General features: G+C 61.3%; 1 non-coding gene across 1 annotated transcript; it reads left to right on the top strand.

Annotated features, from left to right (window-relative positions):
• Nucleotides 1–393: 393 nt before the first annotated feature.
• LOC148314571 (5.8S ribosomal RNA) lies at nucleotides 394–547 on the top strand. Its single transcript, XR_015841674.1, has one exon. It is a non-coding gene; the product is annotated as a 5.8S ribosomal RNA (ribosomal RNA).
• The last annotated feature ends 11,953 nt before the right edge of the window (nucleotides 548–12,500 follow it).

The following is a 12,500-nucleotide window of genomic DNA, read 5'->3' as shown; positions in this document are numbered from 1 at the left end:
CCGCCGTCCTGGGTACTTGTCTAAACCACTAGTCTGGCCGGGCCACGGCCGGCGGGCCGGGGCCGGGAGGGGGGGCAATGCCGGGGCTCGACCGCCCTGCGCTACTCCCCCTCCCTCAGCCCCGCAGCCGTCGGTGTCAGCGGGGCCTGGCCGCCCTCGGAACCAAAAAAACCAAGTCGCCGGGTACCCAACTCTTGGCCCGCCTTCGGCGGGCCCGGGGGGGTTCAATGTCTCTTCCACCGTCCGTACTTTCACCCCCCCACGTTCCCTTGCCGGGAGGGGGGGGTGGGCGCGGGCGGGAGGGGGTAGCGCCCGGCGGCGCCGTTATCCCCCATGTCAAACCTTTGTCTCCGATCTATGGCCTCAACCCCCAAAACAAATCCACAAACGAACAACTCTTAGCGGTGGATCACTCGGCTCGTGCGTCGATGAAGGACGCAGCTAGCTGCGAGAACTAATGTGAATTGCAGGACACATTGATCATTGACACTTCGAACGCACCTTGCGGCCCCGGGTCCCTCCCGGGGCCACGCCTGTCTGAGCGTCGCTTACCAATCAATCGGGAAAAGGAGGGCGGCCGACCCCGTCCTCCGCTACTTTCCCGCAGTTGGGGGTTTTTCGTAGGCCTCGGCCCGACAGCCGGCCTCCGTCCCCTTAAGTGCAGCCAGACACAATGTTTCAAAGTTCCCCGCTGGAAAGGGGACTTAGAAGAAATGAGGCAAATTCCCCCGGAGCTCCGTGCTCGAGGGCCGGCTATGAGCCGCGCCGTGCCCGCCAACAGCCTTCCTTTGGTCGGATACAATGTTTCAAAGTTCCCCGCTGGAAAGGGGACTTAGAAGAATTGAGCAAATTTCACCGGAGCTCCGTGCCTGAGGGCGGGCTGTGAGCCGCGCCGCGCCCGCCAACAGCCTTCCTTTGGTCGGATACAATGTTTGAAAGTTCCCCGCTGGAAAGGGGACTTAGAAGAAATGAGGCAAATTTCCCCGGAGCTCCGTGCCTGATGGCGGGCTGTGAGCCGCGCCGCGCCCGCCAACAGCCTTCAGTGGTCGGATACAATGTTTGAAAGTTCCCCGCTGGAAAGGGGACTTAGAAGAATTGAGTAAAATTCACCCGGAGCTCCGTGCCCGAGGGCCGGCTATGAGCCGCGCCGCGCCCGCCAACAGCCTTCCTTTGGTCGGATACAATGTTTCAAAGTTCCCCGCTGGAAAGGGGACTTAGAAGAAATTTGTGAAAATTCACCCGGAGCTCCGTGCCTGAGGGCCGGCTATGAGCCGCGCCGTGCCCGCCAACAGCCTTCCACGGTCGGATACAATGTTTCAAAGTTCCCCGCTGGAAAGGGGACTTAGAAGAAATTTGTGAAAATTCACCCGGAGCTCCGTGCCCGAGGGCCGGCTATGAGCCGCGCCGTGCCCGCCAACAGCCTTCCACGGTCGGATACAATGTTTCAAAGTTCCCCGCTGGAAAGGGGACTTAGAAGAAATTTGTGAAAATTCACCCGGAGCTCCGTGCCCGAGGGCCGGCTATGAGCCGCGCCGTGCCCGCCAACAGCCTTCCACGGTCGGATACAATGTTTCAAAGTTCCCCGCTGGAAAGGGGACTTAGAAGAAATTTGTGAAAATTCACCCGGAGCTCCGTGCCTGAGGGCCGGCTATGAGCCGCGCCGTGCCCGCCAACAGCCTTCCACGGTCGGATACAATGTTTCAAAGTTCCCCGCTGGAAAGGGGACTTAGAAGAAATTTGTAAAATTCACCCGGAGCTCCGTGCCCGAGGGCCGGCTATGAGCCGCGCCGTGCCCGCCAACAGCCTTCCACGGTCGGATACAATGTTTCAAAGTTCCCCGCTGGAAAGGGGACTTAGAAGAAATTTGTGAAAATTCACCCGGAGCTCCGTGCCCGAGGGCCGGCTATGAGCCGCGCCGTGCCCGCCAACAGCCTTCCACGGTCGGATACAATGTTTCAAAGTTCCCCGCTGGAAAGGGGACTTAGAAGAAATTAGGCAACTTTCCCCGGAGCTCCATGCCTGAGTGCGGGCTGTTTGCCGCGCCGTGCCCGCCAACAGCCTTCAGTGGTCGGATACAATGTTTCAAAGTTCCCCGCTGGAAAGGGGACTTAGAAGAAATTATGAATATTTTTGTTTCTAAAAACGTGATCCCTGAAAATGTGCCCCAGGTGTTTTGGAAAACCCGGGTAAACCTGGGAAGTAGGCAAATGACCCTCTGACTAGGGGGGAAGAACGTTTGCCTACTGCAGCGCCCCTAATGCAATTCGGCGGAACTGCAACGCCCCTGGTCGCCTAAACGCTACCCCTGGTCGCCTAAAAGCTACCCCTGGTCGCCTAAAAGCTACCCCTGGTCGCCTAAACGCTACCCCTGGTCGCCTAAACGCTACCCCTGGTCGCCTAAACGCTACCCCTGGTCACCTAAACGCTACCCCTGGTCGCCTAAACGCTTCCCCTGGTCACCTAAACGCTACCCCTGGTCGCCTAAACGCTACCCCTGGTCGCCTAACTGACCCCTCGTGTGTGGGGATCAACGTTTGCCTACTAGGGCGTCCTCCGGCGGCCTCTCGGCAGTACTGCAGGCCCATTTTAGCCGAGCCCATTGAAATGAATGGGGGAATTTTATACGTTTTTGCCTTTTTTTCCCCCCCTCGTTCTTTTTGTATTTATTCATTTATTTCAACTTTTACCGACTCAACCGCCCTCCGGCGTGCCCTCGGCGGTCCCGCAAGCCCAATTCGGCCGAGCCCATTGAAATGAATGGGGGAATTTTATACGTTTTTGCCTTTTTTTTTCCCCCCCCCTCGTCCTTTTTGTATTTATTCATTTATTTCAACTTTTACCGACTCAACCGCCCTCCGGCGTGCCCTCGGCGGTCCCGCAAGCCCAAATCGGCCGAGCCCATTGAAATGAATGGGGGGATTTTCTACGTTTTTGCCTTTTTTCCCCCCCTCGTCCTTTTTGTATTTATTTACTTATTTCAACCTTTACCGACTTAGGGGCCACTTGGCACCGCCTGTGCCCGGGGAAGGTGCTCATATTCGGCTTCACTGTCAGGCAGCATGCACTCCTCCTCCGGAGCTTCCATTTGGGCAAACTTAGGGGCCGCTTGGCACCGTCCGTGCCCGGGGAAGGTGCTCCTATTCGGGCCAAGTGTGACACACGCCCGCCCTCCTCCTCCGGAGCTTCCATGAGGGTAAACTTAGGGGCCGCTTGGCACCGCCTGTGCCCGGGGAAGGTGCTCCTATTCGGCTTCACTGTCACACAGCATGCACTCATCCTCCGGAGCTTCCATAAGGGCAAACTTAGGGGCCGCTTGGCACCGCCTGTGCCCGGGGAAGGTGCTCATATTCGGCTTCACTGTCACACAGCATGCACTCATCCTCCGGAGCTTCCATAAGGGCAAACTTAGGGGCCGCTTGGCACCGCCTGTGCCCGGGGAAGGTGCTCCTATTCGGCTTCACTGTCATGCAGCATGCACTCCTCCACCGGAGCTTCCATTTGGGCAAACTTAGGGGCCGCTTGGCACCGCCTGTGCCCGGGGAAGGTGCTCCTATTCGGGCCAAGTGTGACACACGCCCGCACTCCTCCTCCGGAGCTTCCATTTGGGCAAACTTAGGGGACGCTTGGCACCGCCCGTGCCCGGGGAAGGTGCTCATATTCGGCTTCACTGTCACACAGCATGCACTCATCCTCCGGAGCTTCCATAAGGGCAAACTTAGGGGCCGCTTGGCACCGCCTGTGCCCGGGGAAGGTGCTCATATTCGGGCCAAGTGTGACACACGCCCGCACTCCTCCTCCGGAGCTTCCATTTGGGCAAACTTAGGGGCCACTTGGCACCGCCTGTGCCCGGGGAAGGTGCTCATATTCGGCTTCACTGTCAGGCAGCATGCACTCCTCCTCCGGAGCTTCCATTTGGGCAAACTTAGGGGCCGCTTGGCACCGTCCGTGCCCGGGGAAGGTGCTCCTATTCGGGCCAAGTGTGACACACGCCCGCCCTCCTCCTCCGGAGCTTCCATGAGGGTAAACTTAGGGGCCGCTTGGCACCGTCCGTGCCCGGGGAAGGTGCTCCTATTCGGGCCAAGTGTGACACACGCCCGCCCTCCTCCTCCGGAGCTTCCATGAGGGTAAACTTAGGGGCCGCTTGGCACCGCCTGTGCCCGGGGAAGGTGCTCATATTCGGCTTCACTGTCACACAGCATGCACTCATCCTCCGGAGCTTCCATAAGGGCAAACTTAGGGGCCGCTTGGCACCGCCTGTGCCCGGGGAAGGTGCTCATATTCGGGCCAAGTGTGACACACGCCCGCACTCCTCCTCCGGAGCTTCCATTTGGGCAAACTTAGGGGCCACTTGGCACCGCCTGTGCCCGGGGAAGGTGCTCATATTCGGCTTCACTGTCAGGCAGCATGCACTCCTCCTCCGGAGCTTCCATTTGGGCAAACTTAGGGGCCGCTTGGCACCGTCCGTGCCCGGGGAAGGTGCTTCTATTCGGCTTCACTGTCACACAGCATGCACTCCTCCTCCGGAGCTTCCATAAGGGCAAACTTAGGGGCCGCTTGGCACCGTCCGTGCCCGGGGAAGGTGCTCCTCTTCGGGCCAAGTGTGACACACGCCCGCCCTCCTCCTCCGGAGCTTCCATGAGGGTAGACTTAGGGGCCGCTTGGCACCGCCTGTGCCCGGGGAAGGTGCTCATATTCGGCTTCACTGTCAGGCAGCATGCACTCCTCCTCCGGAGCTTCCATAAGGGCAAACTTAGGGGCCGCTTGGCACCGTCTGTGCCCGGGGAAGGTGCTCCTATTCGGGCCAAGTGTGACACACGCCCGCACTCCTCCTCCGGAGCTTCCATGAGGGTAGACTTAGGGGCCGCTTGGCACCGCCTGTGCCCGGGGAAGGTGCTCATATTCGGCTTCACTGTCAGGCAGCATGCACTCCTCCTCCGGAGCTTCCATTTGGGCAAACTTAGGGGCCGCTTGGCACCGCCCGTGCCCGGGGAAGGTGCTCCTATTCGGGCCAAGTGTGACACACGCCCGCACTCCTCCTCCGGAGCTTCCATTTGGGCAAACTTAGGGGCCGCTTGGCACCGCCTGTGCCCGGGGAAGGTGCTCATATTCGGCTTCACTGTCACACAGCATGCACTCCTCCTCCGGAGCTTCCATAAGGGCAAACTTAGGGGCCGCTTGGCACCGCCTGTGCCCGGGGAAGGTGCTCATATTCGGCTTCACTGTCACACAGCGTGCACTCCTCCTCCGGAGCTTCCATTTGGGCAAACTTAGGGGCCGCTTGGCACCGTCTGTGCCCGGGGAAGGTGCTCATATTCGGGCCAAGTGTGACACACGCCCGCACTCCTCCTCCGGAGCTTCCATGAGGGTAGACTTAGGGGCCGCTTGGCACCGCCTGTGCCCGGGGAAGGTGCTCATAGTCGGCTTCACTGTCAGGCAGCATGCACTCCTCCTCCGGAGCTTCCATTTGGGCAAACTTAGGGGCCGCTTGGCACCGTCTGTGCCCGGGGAAGGTGCTCATATTCGGGCCAAGTGTGACACACGCCCGCACTCCTCCTCCGGAGCTTCCATTTGGGCAAACTTAGGGGCCGCTTGGCACCGCCTGTGCCCGGGGAAGGTGCTCATATTCGGGCCAAGTGTGACACACGCCCGCACTCCTCCTCCGGAGCTTCCATTTGGGCAAACTTAGGGGCCGCTTGGCACCGCCTGTGCCCGGGGAAGGTGCTCATATTCGGGCCAAGTGTGACACACGCCCGCACTCCTCCTCCGGAGCTTCCATAAGGGCAAACTTAGGGGCCGCTTGGCACCGTCTGTGCCCGGGGAAGGTGCTCCTCTCCGGGCTAAGTGTGACACACGCCCGCACTCCTCCCCCGGAGCTTCCATTAGGGCAAACTTAGGGGCCGCTTGGCACCGCCTGTGCCCGGGGAAGGTGCTCATATTCGGCTTCACTGTCAGGCAGCATGCACTCATCCTCCGGAGCTTCCATAAGGGCAAACTTAGGGGCCGCTTGGCACCGCCTGTGCCCGGGGAAGGTGCTCCTCTCCGGGCTAAGTGTGACACACGCCCGCACTCCTCCCCCGGAGCTTCCATTAGGGCAAACTTAGGGGCCGCTTGGCACCGCCTGTGCCCGGGGAAGGTGCTCATATTCGGCTTCACTGTCAGGCAGCATGCACTCCTCCTCCGGAGCTTCCATTTGGGCAAACTTAGGGGCCGCTTGGCACCGTCTGTGCCCGGGGAAGGTGCTCCTATTCGGGCCAAGTGTGACACACGCCCGCACTCCTCCTCCGGAGCTTCCATTAGGGCAAACTTAGGGGCCGCTTGGCACCGCCTGTGCACGGGGAAGGTGCTCCTATTCGGCTTCACTGTCACACAGCATGCACTCCTCCTCCGGAGCTTCCATAAGGGCAAACTTAGGGGCCGCTTGGCACCGTCTGTGCCCGGGGAAGGTGCTCCTATTCGGGCCAAGTGTGACACACGCCCGCACTCCTCCTCCGGAGCTTCCATAAGGGTAGACTTAGGGGCCGCTTGGCACCGTCTGTGCCCGGGGAAGGTGCTCCTATTCGGCTTCACTGTCACACAGCATGCACTCCTCCTCCGGAGCTTCCATAAGGGCAAACTTAGGGGCCGCTTGGCACCGTCTGTGCCCGGGGAAGGTGCTCCTATTCGGCTTCACTGTCAGGCAGCATGCACTCCTCCTCCGGAGCTTCCATAAGGGTAGACTTAGGGGCCGCTTGGCACGGCCTGTGCCCGGGGAAGGTCCTCATATTCGGGCCAAGTGTGACACACGCCCGCCCTCCTCCTCCGGAGTTTCCATGAGGGTAAACTTAGGGGCCGCTTGGCACCGCCTGTGCCCGGGGAAGGTGCTCATATTCGGGCCAAGTGTGACACACGCCCGCACTCCTCCTCCGGAGCTTCCATTTGGGCAAACTTAGGGGCCGCTTGGCACCGCCTGTGCCCGGGGAAGGTGCTCATATTCGGCTTCACTGTCAGGCAGCATGCACTCCTCCTCCGGAGCTTCCATTTGGGCAAACTTAGGGGCCGCTTGGCACCGCCTGTGCCCGGGGAAGGTGCTCATATTCGGCTTCACTGTCAGGCAGCATGCACTCCTCCTCCGGAGCTTCCATTAGGGCAAACTTAGGGGCCGCTTGGCACCGTCTGTGCCCGGGGAAGGTGCTCCTATTCGGCTTCACTGTCATGCAGCATGCACTCCTCCTCCGGAGCTTCCATTTGGGCAAACTTAGGGGCCGCTTGGCACCGTCTGTGCCCGGGGAAGGTGCTCATATTCGGCTTCACTGTCAGGCAGCATGCACTCCTCCTCCGGAGCTTCCATTTGGGCAAACTTAGGGGCCGCTTGGCACCGCCTGTGCCCGGGGAAGGTGCTCATATTCGGCTTCACTGTCACACAGCGTGCACTCCTCCTCCGGAGCTTCCATTTGGGCAAACTTAGGGGCCGCTTGGCACCGTCTGTGCCCGGGGAAGGTGCTCATATTCGGGCCAAGTGTGACACACGCCCGCACTCCTCCTCCGGAGCTTCCATGAGGGTAGACTTAGGGGCCGCTTGGCACCGCCTGTGCCCGGGGAAGGTGCTCATAGTCGGCTTCACTGTCAGGCAGCATGCACTCCTCCTCCGGAGCTTCCATTTGGGCAAACTTAGGGGCCGCTTGGCACCGCCTGTGCCCGGGGAAGGTGCTCATAGTCGGCTTCACTGTCAGGCAGCATGCACTCCTCCTCCGGAGCTTCCATTTGGGCAAACTTAGGGGCCGCTTGGCACCGTCTGTGCCCGGGGAAGGTGCTCATATTCGGGCCAAGTGTGACACACGCCCGCACTCCTCCTCCGGAGCTTCCATTTGGGCAAACTTAGGGGCCGCTTGGCACCGCCTGTGCCCGGGGAAGGTGCTCATATTCGGGCCAAGTGTGACACACGCCCGCACTCCTCCTCCGGAGCTTCCATTTGGGCAAACTTAGGGGCCGCTTGGCACCGCCTGTGCCCGGGGAAGGTGCTCATATTCGGGCCAAGTGTGACACACGCCCGCACTCCTCCTCCGGAGCTTCCATAAGGGCAAACTTAGGGGCCGCTTGGCACCGTCTGTGCCCGGGGAAGGTGCTCCTCTCCGGGCTAAGTGTGACACACGCCCGCACTCCTCCCCCGGAGCTTCCATTAGGGCAAACTTAGGGGCCGCTTGGCACCGCCTGTGCCCGGGGAAGGTGCTCATATTCGGCTTCACTGTCAGGCAGCATGCACTCATCCTCCGGAGCTTCCATAAGGGCAAACTTAGGGGCCGCTTGGCACCGCCTGTGCCCGGGGAAGGTGCTCCTCTCCGGGCTAAGTGTGACACACGCCCGCACTCCTCCCCCGGAGCTTCCATTAGGGCAAACTTAGGGGCCGCTTGGCACCGCCTGTGCCCGGGGAAGGTGCTCATATTCGGCTTCACTGTCAGGCAGCATGCACTCCTCCTCCGGAGCTTCCATTTGGGCAAACTTAGGGGCCGCTTGGCACCGTCTGTGCCCGGGGAAGGTGCTCCTATTCGGGCCAAGTGTGACACACGCCCGCACTCCTCCTCCGGAGCTTCCATTAGGGCAAACTTAGGGGCCGCTTGGCACCGCCTGTGCACGGGGAAGGTGCTCCTATTCGGCTTCACTGTCACACAGCATGCACTCCTCCTCCGGAGCTTCCATAAGGGCAAACTTAGGGGCCGCTTGGCACCGTCTGTGCCCGGGGAAGGTGCTCCTATTCGGGCCAAGTGTGACACACGCCCGCACTCCTCCTCCGGAGCTTCCATAAGGGTAGACTTAGGGGCCGCTTGGCACCGTCTGTGCCCGGGGAAGGTGCTCCTATTCGGCTTCACTGTCACACAGCATGCACTCCTCCTCCGGAGCTTCCATAAGGGCAAACTTAGGGGCCGCTTGGCACCGTCTGTGCCCGGGGAAGGTGCTCCTATTCGGCTTCACTGTCAGGCAGCATGCACTCCTCCTCCGGAGCTTCCATAAGGGTAGACTTAGGGGCCGCTTGGCACGGCCTGTGCCCGGGGAAGGTCCTCATATTCGGGCCAAGTGTGACACACGCCCGCCCTCCTCCTCCGGAGTTTCCATGAGGGTAAACTTAGGGGCCGCTTGGCACCGCCTGTGCCCGGGGAAGGTGCTCATATTCGGGCCAAGTGTGACACACGCCCGCACTCCTCCTCCGGAGCTTCCATTTGGGCAAACTTAGGGGCCGCTTGGCACCGCCTGTGCCCGGGGAAGGTGCTCATATTCGGCTTCACTGTCAGGCAGCATGCACTCCTCCTCCGGAGCTTCCATTTGGGCAAACTTAGGGGCCGCTTGGCACCGCCTGTGCCCGGGGAAGGTGCTCATATTCGGCTTCACTGTCAGGCAGCATGCACTCCTCCTCCGGAGCTTCCATTAGGGCAAACTTAGGGGCCGCTTGGCACCGTCTGTGCCCGGGGAAGGTGCTCCTATTCGGCTTCACTGTCATGCAGCATGCACTCCTCCTCCGGAGCTTCCATTTGGGCAAACTTAGGGGCCGCTTGGCACCGTCTGTGCCCGGGGAAGGTGCTCATATTCGGCTTCACTGTCAGGCAGCATGCACTCCTCCTCCGGAGCTTCCATTTGGGCAAACTTAGGGGCCGCTTGGCACCGCCTGTGCCCGGGGAAGGTGCTCATATTCGGCTTCACTGTCACACAGCGTGCACTCCTCCTCCGGAGCTTCCATTTGGGCAAACTTAGGGGCCGCTTGGCACCGTCTGTGCCCGGGGAAGGTGCTCATATTCGGGCCAAGTGTGACACACGCCCGCACTCCTCCTCCGGAGCTTCCATGAGGGTAGACTTAGGGGCCGCTTGGCACCGTCTGTGCCCGGGGAAGGTGCTCATATTCGGGCCAAGTGTGACACACGCCCGCACTCCTCCTCCGGAGCTTCCATAAGGGCAAACTTAGGGGCCGCTTGGCACCGTCTGTGCCCGGGGAAGGTGCTCCTATTCGGCTTCACTGTCACACAGCATGCACTCCTCCTCCGGAGCTTCCATAAGGGCAAACTTAGGGGCCGCTTGGCACCGTCTGTGCCCGGGGAAGGTGCTCCTATTCGGCTTCACTGTCACACAGCATGCACTCCTCCTCCGGAGCTTCCATAAGGGCAAACTTAGGGGCCGCTTGGCACCGTCTGTGCCCGGGGAAGGTGCTCCTATTCGGCTTCACTGTCACACAGCATGCACTCCTCCTCCGGAGCTTCCATGAGGGTAGACTTAGGGGCCACTTGGCACCGCCTGTGCCCGGGGAAGGTGCTCATATTCGGCTTCACTGTCCGGAGCTTCCATTAGGGCAAACTTAGGGGCCACTTGGCACCGCCTGTGCCCGGGGAAGGTGCTCCTCTCCGGGCTAAGTGTGACACACGCCCGCACTCCTCCTCCGGAGCTTCCATTAGGGCAAACTTAGGGGCCGCTTGGCACCGCCTGTGCCCGGGGAAGGTGCTCATATTCGGCTTCACTGTCAGGCAGCATGCACTCCTCCTCCGGAGCTTCCATTTGGGCAAACTTAGGGGCCGCTTGGCACCGTCTGTGCCCGGGGAAGGTGCTCCTATTCGGGCCAAGTGTGACACACGCCCGCACTCCTCCTCCGGAGCTTCCATTAGGGCAAACTTAGGGGCCGCTTGGCACCGCCTGTGCACGGGGAAGGTGCTCCTATTCGGCTTCACTGTCACACAGCATGCACTCCTCCTCCGGAGCTTCCATAAGGGCAAACTTAGGGGCCGCTTGGCACCGTCTGTGCCCGGGGAAGGTGCTCCTATTCGGGCCAAGTGTGACACACGCCCGCACTCCTCCTCCGGAGCTTCCATAAGGGTAGACTTAGGGGCCGCTTGGCACCGCCTGTGCCCGGGGAAGGTGCTCATATTCGGCTTCACTGTCACACAGCGTGCACTCCTCCTCCGGAGCTTCCATTTGGGCAAACTTAGGGGCCGCTTGGCACCGTCTGTGCCCGGGGAAGGTGCTCATATTCGGGCCAAGTGTGACACACGCCCGCACTCCTCCTCCGGAGCTTCCATGAGGGTAGACTTAGGGGCCGCTTGGCACCGCCTGTGCCCGGGGAAGGTGCTCATAGTCGGCTTCACTGTCAGGCAGCATGCACTCCTCCTCCGGAGCTTCCATTTGGGCAAACTTAGGGGCCGCTTGGCACCGTCTGTGCCCGGGGAAGGTGCTCATATTCGGGCCAAGTGTGACACACGCCCGCACTCCTCCTCCGGAGCTTCCATTTGGGCAAACTTAGGGGCCGCTTGGCACCGCCTGTGCCCGGGGAAGGTGCTCATATTCGGGCCAAGTGTGACACACGCCCGCACTCCTCCTCCGGAGCTTCCATTTGGGCAAACTTAGGGGCCGCTTGGCACCGCCTGTGCCCGGGGAAGGTGCTCATATTCGGGCCAAGTGTGACACACGCCCGCACTCCTCCTCCGGAGCTTCCATAAGGGCAAACTTAGGGGCCGCTTGGCACCGTCTGTGCCCGGGGAAGGTGCTCCTCTCCGGGCTAAGTGTGACACACGCCCGCACTCCTCCCCCGGAGCTTCCATTAGGGCAAACTTAGGGGCCGCTTGGCACCGCCTGTGCCCGGGGAAGGTGCTCATATTCGGCTTCACTGTCAGGCAGCATGCACTCATCCTCCGGAGCTTCCATAAGGGCAAACTTAGGGGCCGCTTGGCACCGCCTGTGCCCGGGGAAGGTGCTCCTCTCCGGGCTAAGTGTGACACACGCCCGCACTCCTCCCCCGGAGCTTCCATTAGGGCAAACTTAGGGGCCGCTTGGCACCGCCTGTGCCCGGGGAAGGTGCTCATATTCGGCTTCACTGTCAGGCAGCATGCACTCCTCCTCCGGAGCTTCCATTTGGGCAAACTTAGGGGCCGCTTGGCACCGCCTGTGCCCGGGGAAGGTGCTCCTATTCGGGCCATGTGTGACACACGCCCGCACTCCTCCTCCGGAGCTTCCATGAGGGTAGACTTAGGGGCCGCTTGGCACCGCCTGTGCCCGGGGAAGGTGCTCATATTCGGCTTCACTGTCAGGCAGCATGCACTCCTCCTCCGGAGCTTCCATTTGGGCAAACTTAGGGGCCGCTTGGCACCGCCCGTGCCCGGGGAAGGTGCTCCTATTCGGCTTCACTGTCATGCAGCATGCACTCCTCCACCGGAGCTTCCATTTGGGCAAACTTAGGGGCCGCTTGGCACCGCCTGTGCCCGGGGAAGGTGCTCCTATTCGGGCCAAGTGTGACACACGCCCGCACTCCTCCTCCGGAGCTTCCATTTGGGCAAACTTAGGGGACGCTTGGCACCGCCCGTGCCCGGGGAAGGTGCTCATATTCGGGCTAAGTGTGACAGACGCCGGCCTATTACCCCCGGAGCGATGGAGCTGGGGGCGCTCGCTCCCCGCCCGTGCCCGGGGAAGGTGCTCCTCTCCGGCCTAAGTGTGGCAGACGCCGGCCTATTACCCCCAGAGCGATGGAGCTGGGGGGCGCTCGCTCCCCGCCCGTG

Source organism: Idiotropiscis lumnitzeri, unplaced genomic scaffold (genome assembly GCF_059441095.1).
Source record: "Idiotropiscis lumnitzeri isolate Australia: NSW breed Sydney's pygmy pipehorse unplaced genomic scaffold, RoL_Ilum_1.0 HiC_scaffold_268, whole genome shotgun sequence".
NCBI classification, from domain to species: Eukaryota; Metazoa; Chordata; class Actinopteri; order Syngnathiformes; family Syngnathidae; genus Idiotropiscis; species Idiotropiscis lumnitzeri.
This window is presented reverse-complemented; position numbering and strand designations above follow the sequence as displayed.